Below are 24,185 nucleotides of genomic sequence, written 5' to 3'. Positions count from 1 at the left end.
GCCCCATTGCCAGACCCTGCCTCAACCTCCTCCAACTCCGGTTCCCAGGCTCCCCCTTCTGGTTCTCACGCCTTGTATTTGGGGAGGGGGGGGGTGGATGACTGGAAGCCGGGGCAGGTGCCTTAATTGGAAGCCGCTCCGGTTACGTACCACCTCAGCGGGGAGGGGAGCCCTCAGGCCCAGTGGGTGCCTTTAGCACAGGCCCAGATTAAGGAACTGTGCAAGGCGCAGAAGGACTACTCCTGCGGGTTCTGAACACTTCCAGGGTATGCTCCGGAATGCCCTTGCACAGGGAGATCTGGTGCCGGCGGACCTGAGGGCCCTCTTTTTCAGTTTAACAAGATCCATGGAGTTTAGGGTCTGGGTGGGGGAATGGAGGAGGGAGATAGTGGAGGTTCTCCCGATTCTTTGGGGGAAACCTTCAGTGTCTCATGACGCGGACGGTTTAGCGATTTCCCAAGAACATCTTTTGGGCGAGGGGCAGTGGGCAGAGGGGGCAGCTCAAGCAAAGGCCTTGTTCCCGCCTCAGCTTGTAGAGACCGCTAAGGCTGCAGAGTGGGCCTTTTATAAGCTAGACGTGGTGACCTCCCAATGGGAGGATGATGAAGTCCGGCAGGGGCCGCAAGAGCCTTATATGGCTTTCATCGGGCGCCTCTACAGATACGTGGAGGCTCAGGCGACCGGGGATGACGACAGGGAAAAGATGCTCTGGAGGATGGCGTATAGAAATGCCAACCTAGAGTGTCGGAAGGCCATCAGGAGGCTCCCTCGAAGTCCCCGGCCCACGGTGGAGGCCATGATAGAGGCCGTGGTAGGCCAGGTATCCCTACCATCGCGGCCTAAAAGAGCCTCAGTGGCTTTTGCGGAGGACCCCGAACCGGACTTCTTTGATATAGAAGCTGCCCCCGTTGCCGGACCCCCAACACCCGGGTCCGGCAGAAGATCAACGGCCACCTACCCCTGCCACCTCTGTGGCAAGACAGGGCATTGGATGCCCCAATGCCAGATGCGATTAGATTATTTAAAGTATAGAAGGAAGCGGGAAAAGGAGGAGAGTAAGGGCACAAAAAACTAGGCCCGGAGGGCAGCCCCTCCCTGCGCGAAGACAAAAATGCGGCAGGCCACTTAACAACAAGCGGGGAGAGAGGAGACGAGAGAGAGCTGCCGCCCACACTGCCGGATTTGTCTTACTTAGTACCAGACTTGACACATACCTGTGGTATTCAGCCTACACCTGCTCTTAACACCATGTCCTCTGTTTCCCCCTACAGGCTGCAGCTAACTAGGGACTTTTATCTCCCTAGCAGTGACATCCAGCTGGTGTCTGTCGACCTGCAACACCTGGGTCGCTGGACAAAACTTGGACGTTGCAGGTGGACCGTCGTCGGGGACACGAAGCACACACCGCGAGACATTCACATCGTCCCTGGTCTGGTAACTACCGACCGGGACCGTTTCGTGGTAGGGCTGTACTGTGTCCGACCCCCGCTCTTCCTCCCTAAGGGACAGATCATTGCCCAGGCTATTCCGGTTCCAGATAAAGATCATTGGAAGAACTCTGTGGAGAGGACATCGCCTCCGACAGTAGCCTGGGCACAGCTGGTGGGGAGGGAGAAGCCCCGCCTGACTTGTCAGCTCTCGTTGGGCGGGGACAAAAAGACCGTGAGGGGTCTTTTGGACACGGGTGCGGATGTGACGATCATTCCCTCTCGGGAGTGGCCGTCGTATTGGGACTGGCAAAGCGCTGCGGGCACGATCTCAGGTGTTGGGGGCCTTCAATTGGCCAATCAATCTAAGAGCATTGTGAAAATTAAGGGGCCCGACGGGCAATTGGCCTCTATACGCCCGTTCGTTTTGGATTACACCCAGCCTCTCTGGGGAAGAGACCTACTAGCCCAGTGGGGAGCCAGAATTGACCTCCCAAAGGCTCCCCAGGTTTTCGGGCAGTGGCCACTGAGGAGCGCCAGACCTGGAAGCTGAATTGGCTGTCAGATAAACCAGTACAGGTCTTGCATTGGCCACTCAACAAGCAAAAATAAAAGGCGCTCAATGAGCTCGTTCAGGAGCAGTTACTGAAAGGCCACCTGGTGGAGACAATGTCACCTTGGAACTCCCCAGTGTTTGTCATTAAGAAGCCTAATAAGGACAAGTGGCAGCTCCTGACCGACCTCCGCCAAATTAACGAACAAATAATTGACATGGGTCCTCTTCAGCCAGGGATGCCCTCCCCAGCAATGCTCCCCCAAAACTGGAATTTGGTAGTTATAGATATAAAAGATTGTTTTTTCCAGATTCCCCTGCACCCAGACGATGCCCCGCGCTTTGCGTTCACGGTTCCGTCCATCAACCGTGAGTCCCCAGCCAAGCGATATCATTGGCGAGTCCTTCCGCTAGGCCTTAAGAACAGCCCTGTGATCTGCCAATGGTATGTCGCTTCGCTGCTGTCACCCATAAGTACAGCCCTCGGGGATGCTGTCATCATCCACCATTACATGGACGACATCCTCGTGTGTGCACCCGACCACAGTCTGCTTGCCCATGCGCTTGACCTGACAACCAATGCGTTGGTTGCTGCAGGGTTCGAGCTCCAGCAGGACAAAATTCAGCGGATGCCACCTTGGAAATACCTGGGCCTCGAAATCACAAAGCGGACCATTGTTCCGCAGAAATTGGCTATAAGCACGAAAGTCCAGACCCTAGTAGATGTCCATCAGCTGTGTGGGTCTTTAAATTGGGTGAGACCCTGGCTGGGCATTTCAACTGAGGACCTAGCCCCCCTTTTCAATTTGTTGAATGGGGGAGAGGGGCTGAGTTCCCCTAGGGCTCTCACCCCAGAAGCAGAGGTGGCCTTGGAGAAGATACAGAAAGTTATTTCGGCCAGGCAGGCCCACCGTTACCATCCGGGCCTGCCCTTCAAATTTATTATACTGGGAAAATTGCCACACCTCCATGGCATGATACACCAGTGGGACACCAGTGCAAAGGACCAGGGGCTGGGTGACCCCCTCTTAATTATAGAGTGGGTGTTCCTCAGCCATCATCGGTCCAAAAGAATGACACGGCCATGGGAGTTGGTAGCCGAACTGATACTCAAAGCAAGATCGAGGATCAGGGAGCTGGCAGGGTGTGATTTCGCATGCATACATATCCCAATTAAATTGGATTCGGGACAACTTTAATTAAAGACCTTTGAAGAACTGCTGCAAACTAATGAATACCTGCAGTTTGCAATAGATAGCTACACTGGGCGCATCGCAGTAGATCGGCCGGCGAACAAATTATTCAATTCGGAGTTTAAATTATCGCTGAAAAAGGTTCAGACCAGGAAGCCGCTGGATGCTTTGACAGTTTTCACAGACGCGTCTGGAGCATCCCACAAGTCAGTGATGACTTGGAAGGATCCTCAGACTCAGCAGTGGGAGACTGATGTTGTTGTTGTGGAGGCCTCTCCACAAGTTGCTGAGTTGGACGCAGTCGTCAGGGCATTCCAGAGGTACCCTGAGCCTTTTAATTTGGTTACAGATTCTGCGTATGTCGCAGGTGTAGTGTCTCGAGCTGAGTCTGCGGTTCTTCAAGAGGTCACCAACAAAAGATTATTTGAGTTGCATAACAGGCTCGTCGAGCTAGTCTCCCACCGCGAGCACCCTTTTTATGTCATGCATGTAAGGTCACATACTGATCTGCCCGGGTTTATTGCGGAAGGCAACCGTCGTGCCGACTCTCTGGCGGCGGCTGCTGTTACGCAGGCCCCTCTCCCAGACGTGTTCGGCCAGGCTAAGATCAATCACCAACTTTTCCATCAGAATGCGCCTGGCCTGGTCCGGCAATTCAATCTGACGCAGGATCAGGCCAAGGCGATAGTGGCCACATGTCCCCAATGCCAACAGGATCAGATGCCCACCGTGGCCTCGGGGGCCAATCCTTGAGGTTTGGCGAGCTGCGAGGTGTGGCAGATGGACGTGACACATATCCCATCTTTTGGTCGATTGTGTTACGTCCATGTCTCTGTTGATACCTTCTCCGGGGCTATATATGCTTCTGCCCACACAGGCGAAAAGCCAGCGAATGTCCAGAAGCATCTGCTTCAGGCATTCGCTGTCTTGGGCATCCCTAGGGCCCTAAAAACAGATAACAGCCCTGCGTATACCTCCAAGGAGCTGCGGAGCTTCCTGCAGCAATGGGGAATAGTCCATAAGACCGGCATCCCCTATTCCCCAACAGGCCAAGCCATGGTGGAAAGGGCCCACCAGAGCCTTAAGAAGATCCTATCCCGGCAACAACCGGCGATGAAGGTGGAGACCCCCCACGTCCGGCTGTCAAGAGCATTGTACACGCTTAACTTTCTGAATTTCTCTTTTGACAGCCAAAATCCTCCAGTGGTCCGGCACTTCGGCAGTCACCAGCAGCTGCAGCTTAAAGCCAGGCCACCGGTTCTTGTAAAAGATCCGGAGACCTGGTGGACGGAGGGCCCCTTTGACCTGGTAACCTGGGGGAGGGGAATATGCCTGCATGTCCACTCCCTCAGGGCCCAGGTGGATTCCATCCAAATGGGTTAGGCCCTTCGTCCCAAAACAGAGGACCAAGAGGGAGGAAGTATCAAAGGTCCGGCAAGCTTGTTGGCGTCGGCGGAGGAAACCACACCATCAATCTTTGTCTTTCTCTCCGGATCTTCCCCCAGTTATAGAAGAGCCCTCTCCTCCAGCTTCTCCTCCACCCCTTGACCTCCTATGTCACGTCTCCTCCCATTCACCCCCTGCTCCAGCTCTTACCCCCCGTATGTTTTCTTTTAAACTGGTTGTTTGGAGAAGAACCATTTTTGTGAATTCGTCATACTTTTACTATCTTATCTCATTTCAGTTACATCTCCCCCATGGCCCCCGTTTCAACATCGCTGGCTCCTAACCCTAGCCTGCTAATGGCGATCATGACGACCTGCGGACTCCTTTTGCCACTTTCGGAGCCGTGGGTCATTCCCTCAGCCAAAAGTCAACGTCTGGCGTGCCTTGGCTCAATCGTTAGGACAGGACAGTATATGCCTAGACACCGGCGCAGCAGAGGACCCGATGTCGTCTTGCCTTGTGGGGATCCCTTTCTCTCCAGGCGAGTTTCCCCCTGTATTCCAAAGTGCCTTTAACGCTATCCTAGCCCAGAGCCTCACTATCCTCTCCAGTTTTGATTCCTCCAACACCTGGAGAGGTGGAGTGAGCAGGCTGGATCCTGCACCCTCCGAGCCCACAGAGTTACATCTCCTCGGCTCGACCAATGCATCAATTTGCTTTCAGTTTGATTATACAATCACCCCCGTCAAGAGGGGTAGTGAGGTAGTGCTACAGTCCAAGTTAGAATACCAAGCTAAGCAGTGGTGTAAGGCTGTCCTAAAGATCCTCGGCCCCACCACTACCGGACGGACCCCTTACTCCCTTCCCCGAGGCGTGTTTTTAATTTGTGGCGACCGGGCGTGGGCAGGCATCCCCTCCGGCCTGGTCGGAGGGCCATGCACTTTTGGCCGGCTGACGCTGTTTGCCCCCAACGTCACTCAACTTATCAATTGGAAGAAGACAAACATCACATCCAAATTGGCTAGACCTAAAAGAGATCTCAAGGATCTCACTGAGGATTGTGATGATGAAATTACTCATTGGTCACACTCAAAATCCGTCGCCTTTACCATCTTGTTGCCTTGGGTATCGGTGGAGAAGGCTCTAGGTGAATTGGGCCACCTAGAGTGTTGGGTGGCTAAACAAGCAAATTTTACTTCAGCCGCGCTCTACGACCTCCTCACAGACGAGGAAATAACAAGGAAGGCGACACTCCAAAACAGAGCAGCAATAGATTTTCTATTGCTGCTCCATCATCATCACTGCGAGGAGTTTGAGGGCCTCTGCTGCCTGAACCTTTCCTCTCGAGCCGAGGACGCCAGACATTCCATCAAGAGGCTGCAAGACCTTGTCCATCAGGTCAAGCAAGAGACCTCTGACTGGCTGGGGGACTTTTTTAAGGGTTGGGGGCTCAGCGGGTGGGCCGGTTCCATAATAGAATCTGTTTGCAAGGTTGTTCTGAGTTTAATAATACTTTTAGTTTTCATTATTTTGATCCGAGGTTTGGTCCAGAGACTAATGGCCAGAGATTCCTCAGCATCTGTCAACCATGCCGCAGTCCCGTCGGACAAGCCCATCGAGCTGGAAGACCTCTCCTCGGAGGCCGAAGAAGCTACAGATGAGGAAGGGACGACCGCACCGTCCTTCGACCACCCAGGAGCGGGAGGATTCCAGACGAAGAAGGCGAGGCCTGGCCGGACCAGCCGCGAGATCCTGAATTTTAAGTTTCTGTGGACTTCCCGTTCTTTTTATCTTATTTGTTAAGAAACGAGGAGATGTTGTAGTGTGTTTTTAAGTTTCTTGTTTTTGCTCCCCCATTTGATGTATTATTCCCCCCCTGTTCTTTGTAAGATGGTTCTTCCCCCTCCAGTTTTCCCGCCACAGAGCATTTGGCAGTTATGTTACTATGGTTACCCCTGCCCCTGTTAATTGTCAATCTCCCAAGTTACATAACTGCTCCTCCCTTATCCCAACATATAAGTAAAGTTTTCCTCCTCCCTGAGCCCAGTCAATCACCCCCCACTCCTCCCTGCTTTCTAGAACATTCTTCTCTCTGGGGGTGGTGGTTGGCTGGTGTCCCGGGGCCCCTCTATTGTTCTATGTTAATTGGATAAGTTCTTGTGTCAGTTTTCTTATGTACCTCCCCACATGTTCCCCTATTGGTTAGCTGGGCTTCCCCTCCCGCCTCCACCCCTTCCCTGTAAAACTCTGTCTCCCCCCGTGTTCGGGGCCATTTTGCTGTGGGTTTTTCCACCTGTTGGTTTGCCCTGTGCTGCATGTGGGGTCTTCAATAAACCGACGTTTTACGCCCAGCAAGTGGTGGCCTCCTCTCTCGTCTCGTGCAGCGCGAATCCAAGTCCGCAATCCAGCCCAGCCCGAGGCCAGGATGCCAAGGCGGGCTGGCCTCAGATGCACAGGGGCGTCGGCCGCTTTACCCCTTCAGCTAGCCGGACTTAGGGCCGTGAACGCTGTCGCGCATTCTAGAACACGATGGGAGATGTTTTCTGTGCTGGCACAGTTTCCCCATGCCAGACATAGTGGAAAAGCTTTTAGCTAAGATGTGAACGACAAGAGACGCTAAAGACGAAGGTACGATGCTCTCCGGAGCTAAGAGCCGCTCCCGGCCGTCTTTCGGCCGAAGCCGCGCTGAGGAAAGCACTGTGATCGCAACAATTGTCTTTGCGCAAAGAAGCCGCTTCGTTGCCTCCGGGAGCCGGAGAGAGCGGCAGCTTCGGAAAGGTGAAGAAGGAATCTTTACAACACTGGGATTTTGTGCGCAGCTTGCCAACAGATAGAAAACAGTACCTTTGCACTCTCTTGCCTTTTCCGAACACATGAGCATTCGATTGGAAACTGTTTCAGAAAACACTCTTCGTCTTCTTGCAAAACACTCAGGAGACCTCCGTTCAAGATCAAGAACACGATGGGAGATGTTTTCTGTGCTAGCAGAGTTTCTCCTTGCCACACATAGTGGAAAAGCTTCTGGCTAAGCTGGATACGCAAAGAGACGCGAAAGACGAAGGTACGGATTTTCCCGGAGCTAACATCCGCTCCCGGGCATATTTCGGCCGAAGCCGCGCTGAGGAAAGCACTGTGACCGCAGCAATCGTCTTTGCGCAAAGAAGCCGCTTCCCTGCCTCCGGGAGCAGGAGAGAGCGGCAGCTTCGGAAAGGTGAGGAAGGAAGCTGCACAACACTGGGATTGTGTGCGCAGCTTGCCAACTGATAGAAAACAGTACCTTTGCACTCTCCTGTGTTTTCCAAACACATGAGCATTCGATTGGAAGCTGTTACGGGCAACTCTCTTCGTCTTCTTGCAAAACACTCGGCAGACATCCGTGAAACTTCTAGAACACGATGGGAGATGTATTCTGTGCTGGCACAATTTCACCTTGCCATACGTAGTGGAAAAGCTTCTGGCTAAGATGTAGACTACAAGACACGCTAAAGACGAAGGTACGATGCTCTCCAGAGCTAAGAGCCGCTCCCAGGCATCTTTCAGCAGAGGTCGCGCTAATGAAAGCACTGTGACCGCAAAAAATGTCTATGCGCGAAGAAACCGCTTCTTCGTCTCCGGGAGCCATAGAGAGCGGCAGCTTCGGAAAGGTGAAGAAGGAAGCTGCACAACACTGGGATTGTGCGCGCAGCTGTCCAACTGATAGAAAACAGTACCTTAGCACTCTCCTGCCTTTTCCAAACACATGAGCATTCGATTCGAAGGTGTTTCGGACAACTTTATTTCTCTTCTTGCAAAACACGCGGCAGACCTCCGTGCAACTTCTAGAACACGATGGGCGATGTTTTCGGTTCTGGCGCAGTTTCTCCTTGCCAGACATAGTGGAAAAGCTTTTGGATATGATGTAGGCTACAAGAGACGCTAAAGACGAATGTACAATGCTCTCCGGATCTAAGAGCCGCTCCCGGGCTTCTTTCGGCAGAAGCCGCACTGCGGAGAGCACTGTGACCGGCACAATCGTCTTTGCGCGAAGAAGCCGCTTCTTCGCCTCCGGGAGCCGGAGAGAGCGGCAGCTTCGGAAAAGTGAATAAGGAAGCTGCACAACACTGGGATTGTGTGCGCAGCTTGCCAATTGATAGAAAACAGTACCTTAGCACTCTCCTGCCTTTTCCAATCACATGAGCATTCGATTGGAAGCGGTGTCGGACAACTCTCTCCGTCTTCTTGCAAAACACTCGGCAGACCTCTGTGCAACTTCTAGAACACGATGGGAGATATTTTCTGCCCTGGCACAGTTTCTCCTTCCCAGACATAGGGAAAAGCTTTTGGCTAAGATTTAGACGACAAGAGACGGTAAAGACGAAGGTACGACGCTCTCCGGATCTAAGAGCCGCTCCCGGGCTTCTTTCGGAAGAAGCCGTGCTGTGGGAGCACTGTGACCGCCACAATCGTCTTTGCGTGAAGAAGCCTCTTCTTCGCCTCCGGGAGCCAGAGAGAGCGGCAGCTTCAGAAAGGTGAAGAAGGAAGCTGCGCAACACAGGGATTGTGTGTGCACCTGTCCAACTGATAGAAAACAGTACCTTAGCACACTCCTGCCTTTTCCAAACACATGAGCATTCGATTGGAAGCTGTTTTAGGCAACTCTCTTCGTCTTCGTGCAAAACACTCGGCACACCTCCGTGCAACTTCTAGAATACGATGGGAGATGTTTTCTTTACTGGCACAGTTTCACCTCTCCAGACATAGTGGTAAAGCTTTTGGATAAGATGTAGACCACATCAGATGCTAAAGACGAAGGTACGATGCTCTCCCGAGCTAAGAGCCGCTCCCGGGCGTCTTTCGGCAGAAGCCACGCTGCGGAGAGCTCCGTGACCGCCACAATCGTCTTTGCGCAAAGAAGCCGCTTCTTTGCCTCCGGGAGCCGGAGAGAGCGGCAGCTTCGGAAAGGTGAAGAAGGAAGCTGCACAACACTGGGATTGTGAGCGCAGCTTGCCAACTGATAGAAAACAGTTTCTTAGCACTCTCCTGCCTTTTCCAAACACATGAGCATTCGATTGAATGCTGTTTTAGGCAACTCTCTTCGTCTTCTTGCAAAACACTCGGCAGACCTCCGTGAAACTTCGAGAACACGATGGGAGATGTTTTCTGAGCTGGGGCAGTTTCTCCTTGCCAGACATTTTGGAAAAGCTTTTGGCTAAGATGTAGACGACAAGAGACACTAAAGACGAAGGTACGAGGCTCTCCGGATCTAAGAGCCGCTCCCGGGTTTCTTTCGGCAGAAGCCGTGCTGTGGGAGCACTGTGACCGCCAAAATCGTCTTTGCGTGAAGAAGCCTCTTCTACGCCTCCGGGAGCCAGAGAGAGCGGCAGCTTCAGAAAGGTGAAGAAGGAAGCTGCGCAACACTGGGATTGCGTGTGCACCTGTCCAACTGATAGAAAACAGTACCTTAGCACACTCCTGCCTTTTCCAAACACATGAGCATTCGATTGGAAGCTGTTTTAGGCAACTCCCTTCGTCTTCGTGCAAAACACTCGGCAGACCTCCGTGCAACTTCTAGAATACGATGGGAGATGTTTTCTTTACTGGCACAGTTTCGCCTCTCCAGACATAGTGGTAAAGCTTTTGGATAAGATGTAGACCACATCAGATGTTAAAGACGAAGGTACGATGCTCTCCAGAGCTAAGAGCCGCTCCCAGGCGTCTTTCGGCAGAACCAGCGCTGCGGAGAGCACTGTGACCGCCACAATCGTCCTTGCGCAAAAAGCCGCTTCTTCGCCTCCGGGAGCCGGAGAGAGCGGCAGCTTCGGAAAGGTGAAGAAGGAAGCTGCACAACACTGGGATTGTGCACGCAGCTGTCCAACTGATAGAAAACAGTACCTTAGCACTCTCCTGCCTTTTCCAAACACATGAGCATTCGATTCGAAGGTGTTTCGGACAACTTTATTTCTCTTCTTGCAAAACACACGACAGACCTCCGTGCAACTTCTAGAAAACGATGGGAGATGTTTTCTGTTCTGGCGCAGTTTCTCCTTGCCAGACATAGTGGAAAAGCTTTTGGCTATGATGTAGGCTACAAGAGACGCTAAAGACGAATGTACAATGCTCTCCGGATCTAAGAGCCGCTCCCGGGCTTCTTTCGGCAGAAGCCGTGCTGTGGGAGCACTGTGACCGCCACAATCGTCTTTGCGTGAAGAAGCCTCTTGTTCGCCTCCGGGAGCCAGAGGGAGCGGCAGCTTCAGAAAGGTGAAGAAGGAAGCTGCGCAACACTGGGATTTTGTGTGCACCTGTCCAACTGATAGAAAACAGTACCTTAGCACACTCCTGCCTTTTCCAAACACATGAGCATTCGATTGGAAGCTGTTTAAGGTAACTCTCTTCGTCTTCGTGCAAAACACTCGGCACACATCCGTGCAACTTCTACAATACGATGGGAGATGTTTTCTTTACTGGCACAGTTTCGCCTCTCCAGACATAGTGGTAAAGCTTTTGGATAAGATGTAGACCACATCAGATGCTAAAGACGAAGGTACGATGCTCTCCGGAGCTAAGAGCCGCTCCCGGGCGTCTTTCAGCAGAAGCCGCGCTGCAGAGAGATCCGTGACCGCCACAATCGTCTTTAGGCAAAGAAGCCGCTTCTTTGCCTCCGGGAGCCGGAGAGAGCGGCAGCTTCGGAAAGGTGAAGAAGGAAGCTGCACAACACTGGGATTGTGCGCGCAGCTGTCCAACTGATAGAAAACAGTACCTTAGCACTCTCCTGCCTTTTCCAAACACATGAGCATTCGATTCGAAAGTGTTTCGGACAACTTTATTTCTCTTCTTGCAAAACACGCGGCAGACCTCCGTGCAACTTCTAGAACACGATGGGCGATGTTTTCGGTTCTGGCGCAGTTTCTCCTTGCCAGACATAGTGGAAAAGCTTTTGGCTATGATGTAGGCTACAAGAGACGCTAAAGACGAATGTACAATGCTCTCCGGATCTAAGAGCCGCTCCCGGGCTTCTTTCGGCAGAAGCCGCACTGCGGAGAGCACTGTGACCGGCACAATCGTCTTTGCGCGAAGAAGCCGCTTCTTCGCCTCCGGGAGCCGGAGAGAGCGGCAGCTTCGGAAAGGTGAATAAGGAAGCTGCACAACACTGGGATTGTGTGCGCAGCTTGCCAATTGATAGAAAACAGTACCTTAGCACTCTCCTGCCTTTTCCAATCACATGAGCATTCGATTGGAAGCGGTTTCGGACAACTCTCTCCGTCTTCTTGCAAAACACTCGGCAGACCTCTGTGCAACTTCTAGAACACGATGGGAGATATTTTCTGCCCTGGCACAGTTTCTCCTTCCCAGACATAGGGAAAAGCTTTTGGCTAAGATTTAGACGACAAGAGACGGTAAAGACGAAGGTACGACGCTCTCCGGATCTAAGAGCCGCTCCCGGGCTTCTTTCGGAAGAAGCCGTGCTGTGGGAGCACTGTGACCGCCACAATCGTCTTTGCGTGAAGAAGCCTCTTCTTCGCCTCCGGGAGCCAGAGAGAGCGGCAGCTTCAGAAAGGTGAAGAAGGAAGCTGCGCAACACAGGGATTGTGTGTGCACCTGTCCAACTGATAGAAAACAGTACCTTAGCACACTCCTGCCTTTTCCAAACACATGAGCATTCGATTGGAAGCTGTTTTAGGCAACTCTCTTCGTCTTCGTGCAAAACACTCGGCACACCTCCGTGCAACTTCTAGAATACGATGGGAGATGTTTTCTTTACTGGCACAGTTTCACCTCTCCAGACATAGTGGTAAAGCTTTTGGATAAGATGTAGACCACATCAGATGCTAAAGACGAAGGTACGATGCTCTCCCGAGCTAAGAGCCGCTCCCGGGCGTCTTTCGGTAGAAGCCACGCTGCGGAGAGCTCCGTGACCGCCACAATCGTCATTAGGCAAAGAAGCCGCTTCTTTGCCTCCGGGAGCCGGAGAGAGCGGCAGCTTCGGAAAGGTGAAGAAGGAAGCTGCACAACACTGGGATTGTGAGCGCAGCTTGCCAACTGATAGAAAACAGTTTCTTAGCACTCTCCTGCCTTTTCCAAACACATGAGCATTCGATTGAATGCTGTTTTAGGCAACTCTCTTCGTCTTCTTGCAAAACACTCGGCAGACCTCCGTGAAACTTCGAGAACACGATGGGAGATGTTTTCTGAGCTGGGGCAGTTTCTCCTTGCCAGACATTTTGGAAAAGCTTTTGGCTAAGATGTAGACGACAAGAGACACTAAAGACGAAGGTACGAGGCTCTCCGGATCTAAGAGCCGCTCCCGGGTTTCTTTCGGCAGAAGCCGTGCTGTGGGAGCACTGTGACCGCCAAAATCGTCTTTGCGTGAAGAAGCCTCTTCTACGCCTCCGGGAGCCAGAGAGAGCGGCAGCTTCAGAAAGGTGAAGAAGGAAGCTGCGCAACACTGGGATTGCGTGTGCACCTGTCCAACTGATAGAAAACAGTACCTTAGCACACTCCTGCCTTTTCCAAACACATGAGCATTCGATTGGAAGCTGTTTTAGGCAACTCCCTTCGTCTTCGTGCAAAACACTCGGCAGACCTCCGTGCAACTTCTAGAATACGATGGGAGATGTTTTCTTTACTGGCACAGTTTCGCCTCTCCAGACATAGTGGTAAAGCTTTTGGATAAGATGTAGACCACATCAGATGTTAAAGACGAAGGTACGATGCTCTCCAGAGCTAAGAGCCGCTCCCAGGCGTCTTTCGGCAGAACCAGCGCTGCGGAGAGCACTGTGACCGCCACAATCGTCCTTGCGCAAAAAGCCGCTTCTTCGCCTCCGGGAGCCGGAGAGAGCGGCAGCTTCGGAAAGGTGAAGAAGGAAGCTGCACAACACTGGGATTGTGCACGCAGATTGCCAACTGATAGAAAACAGTACCTTAGCACTCTCCTGCCTTTTCCAAACACATGAGCATTCGATTCGAAGGTGTTTCGGACAACTTTATTTCTCTTCTTGCAAAACACACGACAGACCTCCGTGCAACTTCTAGAAAACGATGGGAGATGTTTTCTGTTCTGGCGCAGTTTCTCCTTGCCAGACATAGTGGAAAAGCTTTTGGCTATGATGTAGGCTACAAGAGACGCTAAAGACGAATGTACAATGCTCTCCGGATCTAAGAGCCGCTCCCGGGCTTCTTTCGGCAGAAGCCGTGCTGTGGGAGCACTGTGACCGCCACAATCGTCTTTGCGTGAAGAAGCCTCTTGTTCGCCTCCGGGAGCCAGAGGGAGCGGCAGCTTCAGAAAGGTGAAGAAGGAAGCTGCGCAACACTGGGATTTTGTGTGCACCTGTCCAACTGATAGAAAACAGTACCTTAGCACACTCCTGCCTTTTCCAAACACATGAGCATTCGATTGGAAGCTGTTTAAGGTAACTCTCTTCGTCTTCGTGCAAAACACTCGGCACACATCCGTGCAACTTCTACAATACGATGGGAGATGTTTTCTTTACTGGCACAGTTTCGCCTCTCCAGACATAGTGGTAAAGCTTTTGGATAAGATGTAGACCACATCAGATGCTAAAGACGAAGGTACGATGCTCTCCGGAGCTAAGAGCCGCTCCCGGGCGTCTTTCAGCAGAAGCCGCGCTGCAGAGAGCTCCGTGACCGCCACAATCGTCTTTAGGCAAAGAAGCCGCTTCTTTGCCTCCGGGAGCCGGAGAGAGCGGCAGCTTCGGAAAGGTGAAGAAGGAAGCTGCACAACACTGGGATTGTGAGCGCAGCTTGCCAACTGATAGAAAACAGTTCCTTAGCACTCTCCTGCCTTTTCCAAACACATGAGCATTCGATTGAAAACTGTTTTAGGCAACTCTCTTCGTCTTCTTGCAAAACACTCGGCAGACCTCCGTGCAACTTCGAGAACACGATGGGAGATGTTTTCTGAGCTGGCGCAGTTTCTCCTTTCCAGACATTTTGGAAAAGCTTTTGGCTAAGATGTAGACGACAAGAGACACTAAAGACGAAGGTACGATGCTCTCCGTAGCTAAGAGCCGCTCCTGGGCATCTTTCGGCAGAATCCGCGCTGCGGAGAACACTGGGACCGCCACAATCGTCTTTGCGCAAAGAAGCCGCTTCGTCGCCTCCGGGAGCCAGAGAGAGCAGCAGCTTCGGAAAGGTGAAGAAGGAAGCTGCACAACGCTGGGATTGTGTGCGCAGCTTGCCAACTGATAGAAAACAGTACCTTAGCACTCTCCTGACTATTCCAATCACATGAGCATTCGATTGGAAGCTGTTTCGAAATACTCTCTTCATCTTCTTGCAAAACACTCGGCACAACTCTGTGCAGCTTCTAGAACATCATGGGAGATGTTTTCTGTGCTGACACAGTTTCTCCTTGCCAGACATAGTGGAAAAGCTTTTTGCTAAGATTTCGAATGCAAGAGACGCTAAAGACGAATGTACAATGCTCTCCGGAGCTAAGAGCCGCTCCTGGGTGTCCTTCGGCCGAAGCCGCGCTGCGGAGAGCACTGTTACCGGCACAATCGTCTTTGCGCGAAGAAGCCGCCTCTTCGCCGCTGTGAGCCGGGGAGAGCTGCAGCTTTGAAAAGGTGAAGAAGGAAGCTGCACAAAACTGTGATTATGTGCGCAGCTTTCCAACTGATAGAAAACAGTACCTTAGCACTCTCCTGGCTTTTCCAAACACATGAGCATTCGATTGGAAGCTTTTTTAGGCAACTATCTTCCTCTTCTTGCAAAACACTCGGCAGACCTTGGTGCAACTTCTAGAACACGATGGGAGATGTTTTTTGTGCTGGCACAGTTTCTCCTTTCCAGACATAGTGGAAAAGCTTCTGGCTAAGATGTAGACGACAAGAGATGCTAAAGACGATAGTACGATGCTCACCAAAGCTAAGAGCTGCTCCCGGGCGCCTTTCGGCAGAAGCCGCTCTGCGGAGGGCGCTGTGACCACCACAATCGCCTTTGCGCAAAGGAGCCTCTTCTTCGCCTCCGAGAGCTGGAGAGTGCGGCAGCTTTCGGAAAGGTGAAGAAGGAAGCTGCACAACACTGGGATTGTGTGCGCAGCTTGCAATCTGATAGAAAACAGTTCCTTACCTCTCTCCTGCCTTTTCCGAAGACATGAGCATCCGTTTGGAATCTGTTTCAGGCAACTTTCCTTTTCTTCTTGCAAAACACTCAGCAGACCTCCGTGCAACTTCGAGAACACGATGGGAGATGTTTTCTGTGCTGGCAAAGTTTCTCATTGCCAGACATAGTGGAAGCGCTTTTGGCTAAGAGTTTGACGGCAAGAGACGCTAAAGACAAAGGCACGACGCTCTCTGGAGCTAAGAGCCGCTCCCGGGCGTCTTTCGGTAGAAGCCGCGCTGCGGAGAGCACTGTGACCGCCACAATCGTCTTTGCGCGAAGAAGCCGCTTCTTCGCCTCCGGGAGCCGGAGAGAGCGGCAGCTTCGGAAAGGTGAATAAGGAAGCTGCACAACACTGGGATTGTGAGCGCAGCTTGCCAACTCATAGAAAACAGTATCTTAGCACTCTCCTGTATTTTCCAAAAAGATGAGCATTCCATTGGAAGCTGTTTCAGGCAACTCTCTTCGTCTTCTTGCAGAACACTCGGGAGACATCCATGCAACTTCTAGAACACGATGGGAGATATTTTCTGTTCTGGCACAGTTTCTCCTGGCCAGACATAGTGGAAAAGCTTTTGGCTAAGATGTAGATGACAAGAGACGCTAAAGACCATGGTACAATGCTCTCCGGAGCTATGTCCCGCTCCCGGGCGTCTTTCGGCAGAAGCCACGCTAAGGCGAGCACTGTGACAGCCTCAATCGTCTTTGCGTGGAGAAGCCGCTTCTTCGCCTCCGGGAGCCGGAGGGAGCGGCAGCTTAGGAAAGGGGAAGAAGTAAGCTGCAGAACACTGGGATTGTGAGCGCAGCTTGCCAACTGATAGAAAACAGTACCTTAGTGTTGGACAGTTTTTCAAGAATGGCTTGAAGAAAAGGGTCATGAGACATACAATTGAGAAAAAAGTAAAGCAAAAAAGTAAAGCAGTTCTCAGCCTTCTGATTTCTATAAACAATTAGACTCTCTTTATAAACAATAAAGTTCTCAGGCTGTCTTCCCATAACAAGAAGAACACCGTCTCTGGGAAAGGCTGGCACCCTGAGAACTGATGAAGAAGTTTTGGGAACTCTGGTTCTTTTTTTAATAAACAATTGTAGGTATTCTAAAACAAGAGTAGTGGTTAGAAGTTTCTCTGTTAGCCTATCATGAAATTGGATTACAGAATATGCATGAAGTTCGTTAACTTTGTTATTTAAGGTGATTGATTGATCAATAAAATTGGAGTTCGATGCATTAAAGGATGGTCGTCTCCCCCTCATCTCCATCAAATGGTTGACCCCTGGACGTGATAGAGCATAACGAACGCGAACGAACGCTCTTGGGGATTGCGAAAACAACGGGGAGGTGAGGACTTGTCCAGGTTTCGAGGAGCAGCTGCGGAACGGCTTTAAGCACGAATACAAAGCGGACAAAAGCCGCCGAGACGTGCCGGGCCCCAAGCGACCTTATAGAAGAGTCTTGGCTGGTACATGTGGCCTGACGCCGGAGGTGCTGCAGAGCGCGCTCATTTACATAGGTATGGAACGGCAAGCCGCATATGAACTTTTTATAACTTTTCTGCAAAAGAGGCAGATTAAGGGAATTGATTTACAGAATGAATTACTGGGTCTTTTAGCTTATGGTGTAGAGAGGGGAATCTTTGTTATTCCTCATATAGTTCACATATTGTCTGAGTGGCGTAAATTTGGTGATTTATTGTGGCAGGCTACTTTAGATGATGATAAAACTGCCAGGAAGTTGGGTAAATTATGGCGGGTCGTTAACACCGAACTGCTGCAATTTCAAGCTGAAAAAAGGGCTGCCTTAATGAGCCAGGTGCAGTCCGCCTCACTGCCCGCCAAGCAGCCCCCCTTAATGAGCCAGGCTACAAGCCCAGCTACGAGCTAGCCTACAAGCCAGGCTACCCAGGCTGCTTTTTCACCCGCTTCGCAGCCCCCCCTAACGAGCCAAGCTCCGCGGGGTGCTTTGTTGTCTGCTTTGCCGCAGGCTACACAGAGCACTTTTGATTCTCCCGTATCTGCTATCTCACAGCAGCCGGGGCCACAAACGTATACTCCGTTCCCAAAAAGCAATCAGTCGGTCCCTAGGTTGGAAAACGATTTGGCGGTGACGATTGCCAGGGATAGAAGAGATGCGTGGGCTGCCCTGGCCAAAGATGCCATGGAAAAGGGAGATCAGGAGCTAATGAGCATGGCTAACGAACTGGCTTGTCCAGTTGTTTTTACCCCTCAGGCGGGGGGGGGAATTCGGGCGACGATCAGTGCTCTTGACTGGAAAATGTTATCTCAATTGCGAGCTACTGTTAGTCAGTTTGGATCTAAAAGCGAACCAGCCAGGCAAATGCTCGACTATATTTTTGACACTAGCATTCTCCTTGTTAATGATTGTCGTGGCATAGTGAAATTAATCTTTACCCAACATCAACAATTGCTGTTTAATGCCCATTGGCAAGGGCTCGTAAATGAGTGCGTAGCAGTTCAGAGACAGCCAGGCGACCCCTTGCATGGTATCACTATAAACGAGCTTATGGGTCTGGGACCTTTCCTTCGAACTGAGGCACAAGCTTTAATAGGCCAAGAAAAGTGCCGGGAGGCAATGCGGTTAGTCAGACTCGCAATAGACATGGTGAAGGAACCGGGAGAGATACCAGTGTCTGTAGGAATTAAGCAAGGCAGAGAGGAAGCATTTGATGCTTTTGTTGGTAGAGCTGTGGCTGCAATTAAGAGAGCAGGCGTGCCTGAATATTTGCGCGAGGTCCTACTCAGGCAGTGTGTCCTTCAAAATTGTAATTCTGCTACTAGAAACATACTTAATGCCTTAGGTGCGAATTGGACTGTAGAGGAAGCATTAGAAAGGATGGCTCTTATACCAACCGGACAACAGGCTCTTGTAGTAGACGCAATAAAACAGTTAGGAGTAGGCTTACAAGAACAAGCAAAGTCCTCTCAGACTCAGGTGTTAGCCGCTCTTGCACCTCTTCAAACGTCAGCTGCGTTTGCAGCATCAAATAAAGGAGGCTGCACGAAATGCTGCCGATGCGAAGGCACGGGCCACTTGCGCCGGGAATGCCAGGCACCAACAGAAGTCATCGCTGCAGCATCCGTATTCTATCCTGCCTCTAACCCTCCGCAGCAGGGAGCCTCTAACCCTCCGCAAAAGGGAGCCGCCGCGGGCGAAGCAGAACCGCCCCGAAGGGAGTGACCCGCAATGCAGAGCAGATATGAATTAGTAGAAGGATTTAACAGGACTTTGGACTTATAGTTACGGTAAAGGGATTTTCCATATGGTTTACGGATTAACGGAAATGTGTGAATTCAGTGATTTATGGTGGAATTGTGGTACTGTGCTACTCCGAACTCGGCACGGGCGCGCCGCCCTGAGAGCGGAGCCGCCGCCGCAGAAACCAAGCTGCGCCACCCTGAGAGCCACGCCGGGAGTGATCAAAGAGCGGCGGGGGGAGCGACCGGAGTCGCGTCGCCCTCATGTGTGAACTGGGGGCCAGATGTCCACGGGCGGCCGGTTGCTGCTTGGGAACAGTGACTGGACATCAGAGAGCAGGTGATGGAGGAGCAATCATGCTGTGCATTGATAGTTTTCGTTGGATTGTTATCATTATGATGGCCACTGAATTTGTGTTCCCTTAGGCTAGTTGTAAGAAAAATGATCGACCAGCACCTTTTCTGGGCTCTGATGAGCTTCCAGCGCCATCCATTTTCAGGGCTAGTTGATTCTGGAGGTGAGTTATTGCACACTCCTTAGCGGATTCCGATTTTGCGGGACCGGAGCGCCTTTTCAAGCGGGAACGTTTCTCCCTCTGCCCCGCAGCCGGCAAAAGCTACAGTTTAAGATCTAACAGCGGTAATAACTGTGACTCTTGTCAACAAAAGAAAAGATTCCTATTGCAATTAAAAGACTAGTGAAACTAAACAAGCGACACCAAGGACTATTGCTGTCAGGATGTTTTTCACCTAAGTTAGAGAGATCTTTTGTTCTCCCCAGCACAGACTGTAAAGCAGAAATCAGCGTAAATGAATGCAGGAGTCAAATTTCGGCCTATTTAGCTCGGCATTGGTTATGCTGTCTTGGAAACACCTGTATTATTGGACACTTTGAACATCAGAAACCCAGATGGCTGGGTCAATGAAACATCAGACTCTAAAGCTGTGTTTTGAAAAAGTTGAGGATGTTAAGATGTGTTGGAGTGATTGTGTGAGTGAGATGCAATGAGTGTGTTTTTTGTATTCTTTAAGCATTGTTTAAATGTGATAGATGTAAAAGCAAGCACTGAATTCAAAAGAATTTTTTCACAGGTGCACCTTAAATGAATTTCTGTTTAAGTGTATTTAAGTGTAAAAATGCTATAGCAAACACGTGAAGAAAGTTATTTTAGCTTAATATTTTAGAATCAGGCCTGTAAGTAAGTTATAGTAAATGCTATATTTTATTTCTATAGTAAGTTTTATCTGTTATTAAGTAGTTTAAGTTGGATTATCAATTAAGTGCCATTAAATGTCAAATACTGTTAAGGTTAAGTCCTGTTAAGTTTATCTCCTGTTAAGTTTAAGTGATTAAGTAAGTTAAGTTAGATCCTGTTAAGTTTGAGTGTTATTAAGTTTGGGTAAAGCTGGATTCTGTTTAGATTATGTTGGGTTTGAGGTATGTAGAATTTAAAGTCAGCTAAATTTTGTTATAGATAAGTTTTATTAGATTTAAGTGATTTTACATGTTTTGCAAATAAGTCTGCTATAATTAGTCTTGTTAGACTTCCCAGAGGATGAAGGAGTAACTGAAATTAACTTTATTTTAATAATTCCATTTAGTATATTTATTTTAGGCATAATTTCCTCAAAGCAGCTGATCTTGTAAATTACTTTCATATATTCTAAAATTCTTGGAGCATTAATTTATTGCTGCTTTCTAAGTCTGTATCTTCTAGAACACTTTTTAAAAAAAGTTATGAGTTTTCAAGTGACATCTTGTCTCCAATTGCAAAGGCTATTAATTCTCTGAATATGAATCAAATATTATTTCCTACTGGGAGCTGGAAGCCATACTCATTTGTTAGGAAGATTTGTTAAAGTTTTGCTCCAAGTGTTTCTATTAGATAAAAATAGGTCTTACATTGGTATTGATTGTCTGTGTCACAGAACACACCAGTAAAAAGATAAAAATGGAAAAAACCCTAAGCATCTTTTGTTTGCTGGGGTCCTATTTATTTGCAAAAAAGATACTACAGTAAGTCCTACTCCTTACTGGGAAATAGCTTTAGTTTCTCAGATCATGCTTTTACAGAAGTGTGCAAGTTAGTTATCTAGTGATCTCTGTTTATCAGTTTTAAAAATACGAGAATGACAAATGTTTGCCCTCTACTCTGTACTGGTGTCTCTGTCCTACTTGCTAGTCTGCTGTATGACATCTTTCTGTCAGTTCTGTAAATTTTAAGTTAAATATTTTAAGTGCTTTAAATGCATACTACTTTTTCACCACTCCAAATTAACAAAGGACTGAGAATCGCCCAGTTGATGCCATTTGAGCCAAATGACTAAAGGATTACAGACTGAAAACTGACTTTGAACCTTTCTGAGAGACCCATGAAAAAGGTGGATGTGATAATTTCAAGGACAGAAAGAATCATTTTCAGACTTTTTCACCTCCTCTCCAGGTTTGCATGAATGAAAACAGCTAACAGCTTTCTTTTCTTAGTCCAATTACCACCTGTTCGGCAATGCCTGATAAGGCCGTAACACGCCGTTGCCGGACGACCTGGGAATATAATTGGGAGTGGGCACTACGGAATGAGACAGAGCTAAACACTGCCTCAGCTTTAGACCTTTATGAATCTCATGAGCAGTAAATCTTAGCTTATTATCGGTGAGAGGTACAGTGTATTTTGAAAGGGGTTAAAGCTCAAAGTGCATCATATATAGCCTCGATAGGGTGTAGAAAACTGGTGCCTTTAACACAACATTCTGTTGTAGGTCCTATAAGAGGAGATCCCAATTAAGCATTAGATAACTGCATTAGAAGGTTACAAAGGTGTGGTCTTCAGGTGTCAGGAACAGTAAGGTTAAAAACTGAGAAGAAAAAGAAGGTCAATATAAAAACACAGAAAAATAAAGTTCACTTTTATTATCTTGCTTAGTATAGTAGTAGCTGAAGAATTAAAGGTAGCACATTTTAGTCAACCTAGAGATAATGTATGGATAACACTTGCAAGAACAAGGCCATGGGTGTGAAGAGTTTGAAGGGATGTGTTGCATGAACTTATCTGATCATTCTGTATCTATTCATGCTAAGTTAAAAGAGCTACGACTAGGGCTTAACAGCCTTAAGGAAGAAAAAGGATTGGGAATTGATGAATGGCTTAAAAGCTTAGGATTGGGTCCATGGTTAAGAAACCTTGTAATATATGCTATAGGGATATATTTCTCCCAAAGAAAAAAAACCGGGGGAAATGTTGGAGAGTTTTTCAAGAATGGCTTGAAGAAAAGGGCCATGAGACATACAATTGAGAGAAAAGTAAAGGGAAAAAGTAAAGCAGTCCTAACGCAGTTCTCAGCCTTCTGATTTCTATAAACAATTAGACTCTCTTTATAAAAAATAAAGTTCTCAGGCTGTCTTCCCATAACAAGAAGAACACCGTCTCTGGGAAAGGCTGGCACCCTGAGAACGGATGAAGAAGTTTTGGGAACTCTGGTTCTGTTTTTAATAAACAATTGTAGGTATTCTAAAACAAGAGGAGTGGTTAGAAGTTTCTCTGTTAGCCTATCATGAAATTGGATTACAGAATATGCATGAAGTTCGTTAACTTTGTTATTTAAGGTGATTGATTGATCAATAAAATTGGAGTTCGATGCATTAAAGGATGGTCGTCTCCCCTTCATCTCCAACACCTTAGGACTCTCCTGCCTTTTCCAAACACATGAGCGTTCGATTGGAAGCTGTTTCGGGCAACTCTCTTCGTCTTCTTGCAAAACACTCGACAGACCTCCGAGCAACTTCTAGAACACGATGGGAGATGTTTTCTGTGCTGGGTCAGTTTCTCCTTTCCAGACATAGTGGAAAAGCTTCTGGCTAAGATGTAGACGACAAGAGACGCTAAAGACAAAGGTACAATGCTCTCCGGAGCTGAGAGCCGCTCCCGGGCGTTTTTCGGCAGAAGCCGCGCTGCGGAGAGCACTGTGACCGCCACAATCGTCTTTGCGCGAAGAAGCCGCTTCTTCGCCTCCGGGAGACGGAGAGAGCGGCAGCTTCGGAAAGGTGAAGAAGGAAGCTGCACAACACTGGGATTGTGAGCGCATCTAGCCAACAGACAGAAAATAGTACCTTAGCACTCTCCTGCCTTTTCCAGACACATGAGCATTCGATTGGAAGCTGTTTTAGACAATTCTGTTCGTCTTCTTGCAAAACACTCGGTAGACCTCCATGCAACTTCTAGAACACGATGGGAGATGTTTTATGTTCTGGCACAGTTTCTCCTTGCCAGACATAATGGAAAAGATTTTGGCTAAGATGTAGCCGACAAGAGACGCTAAAGGCTGTTGTGGTGTGTTTTTAAGTTTCTCAGTTTGCTCGTCCATTTTTAATATGTTCCCCCTATGTTCACTATAAATGGTTCCTCCCTTCCCAGTTTTCCCGCCACTATTGCCCTGACAGTTTAGTTACTATGGTTACCCCTGCCCCCTTTTAGTTGCCAATCTCCTAAGTTACCTAATTTCTCCTCCCTTACCCCACCATATAAGTCAAGTTTTCCTCCTCCCTGGGCCCAGTCAATCACCCCCCATTCCTCCCAGGTTTCGAGAACCTCCTTCTCCTTGGGGGTTTTGGTTGGCTGGTGTCCTGGGGCCCCTCCTCTACTTCATGTTTAGTGGATATGTTCTTATGTCAGTTTTGTTATGTACCTCCCCACGTGTTCCCCGATTGGTTAGTTGGGCTTCCCTCCCTTCTCCACCCCTTCCCTTTAAAACTAGGTCTCTCCCCGTGTTCGGCGCCATTTGCTGTGGGTTTGTCCATCTGTTGGTTGCCCTTTGCTGCCTGGGGGCTCTTCAATAAACCGACGTTTCACCCCCAGCAAGTGGTCGCCTCCTCACTCGTCTCATGCTGCGTGAACCCAAGTCCGCAATCCAGCCCAACCCGAGGCCACGACGCCAAGGGGGGCTGGCTTCTGATGCGTAGGGGCGTCGGCCTTCTTACCCCTTCTGCTAGTTGGATTTAGAGCCGCGTACGCCCTCGCGCAGTCTCCCGCCCAACGTGGGGCCTGAGGAAGTGGACATTTGACCACGGACCGGACCCTGCAGAATTGGGATTTACTTACCCTCTGGACGCCGGACTACCCCAGGTGGTGGCAGGCCCTTTTATAGGGGCAGCGCTCCCTGGGGATCTGCGTCGGGACTCCTCGCACCCTCAGAGGACGACTCCCGAGACGAGGACCCTCGCCTGGTTTTTCTTTGTTGCCGCTGCAAGATTGGTAAGTTCGGACCCCGATCTGGGGACTCTCCGGCTTCCCCTCTGCCCTTTTAACTTTCCCTAGGGGT

The sequence above is a fragment of the Melozone crissalis genome, unplaced genomic scaffold (assembly GCF_028551555.1).
Source record: "Melozone crissalis strain CALT ecotype California unplaced genomic scaffold, PUWL_Pcris_2 ptg000105l_1, whole genome shotgun sequence".
NCBI classification, from domain to species: domain Eukaryota; kingdom Metazoa; phylum Chordata; class Aves; order Passeriformes; family Passerellidae; genus Melozone; species Melozone crissalis.
Note: the sequence above shows the minus strand (reverse complement) of the source record.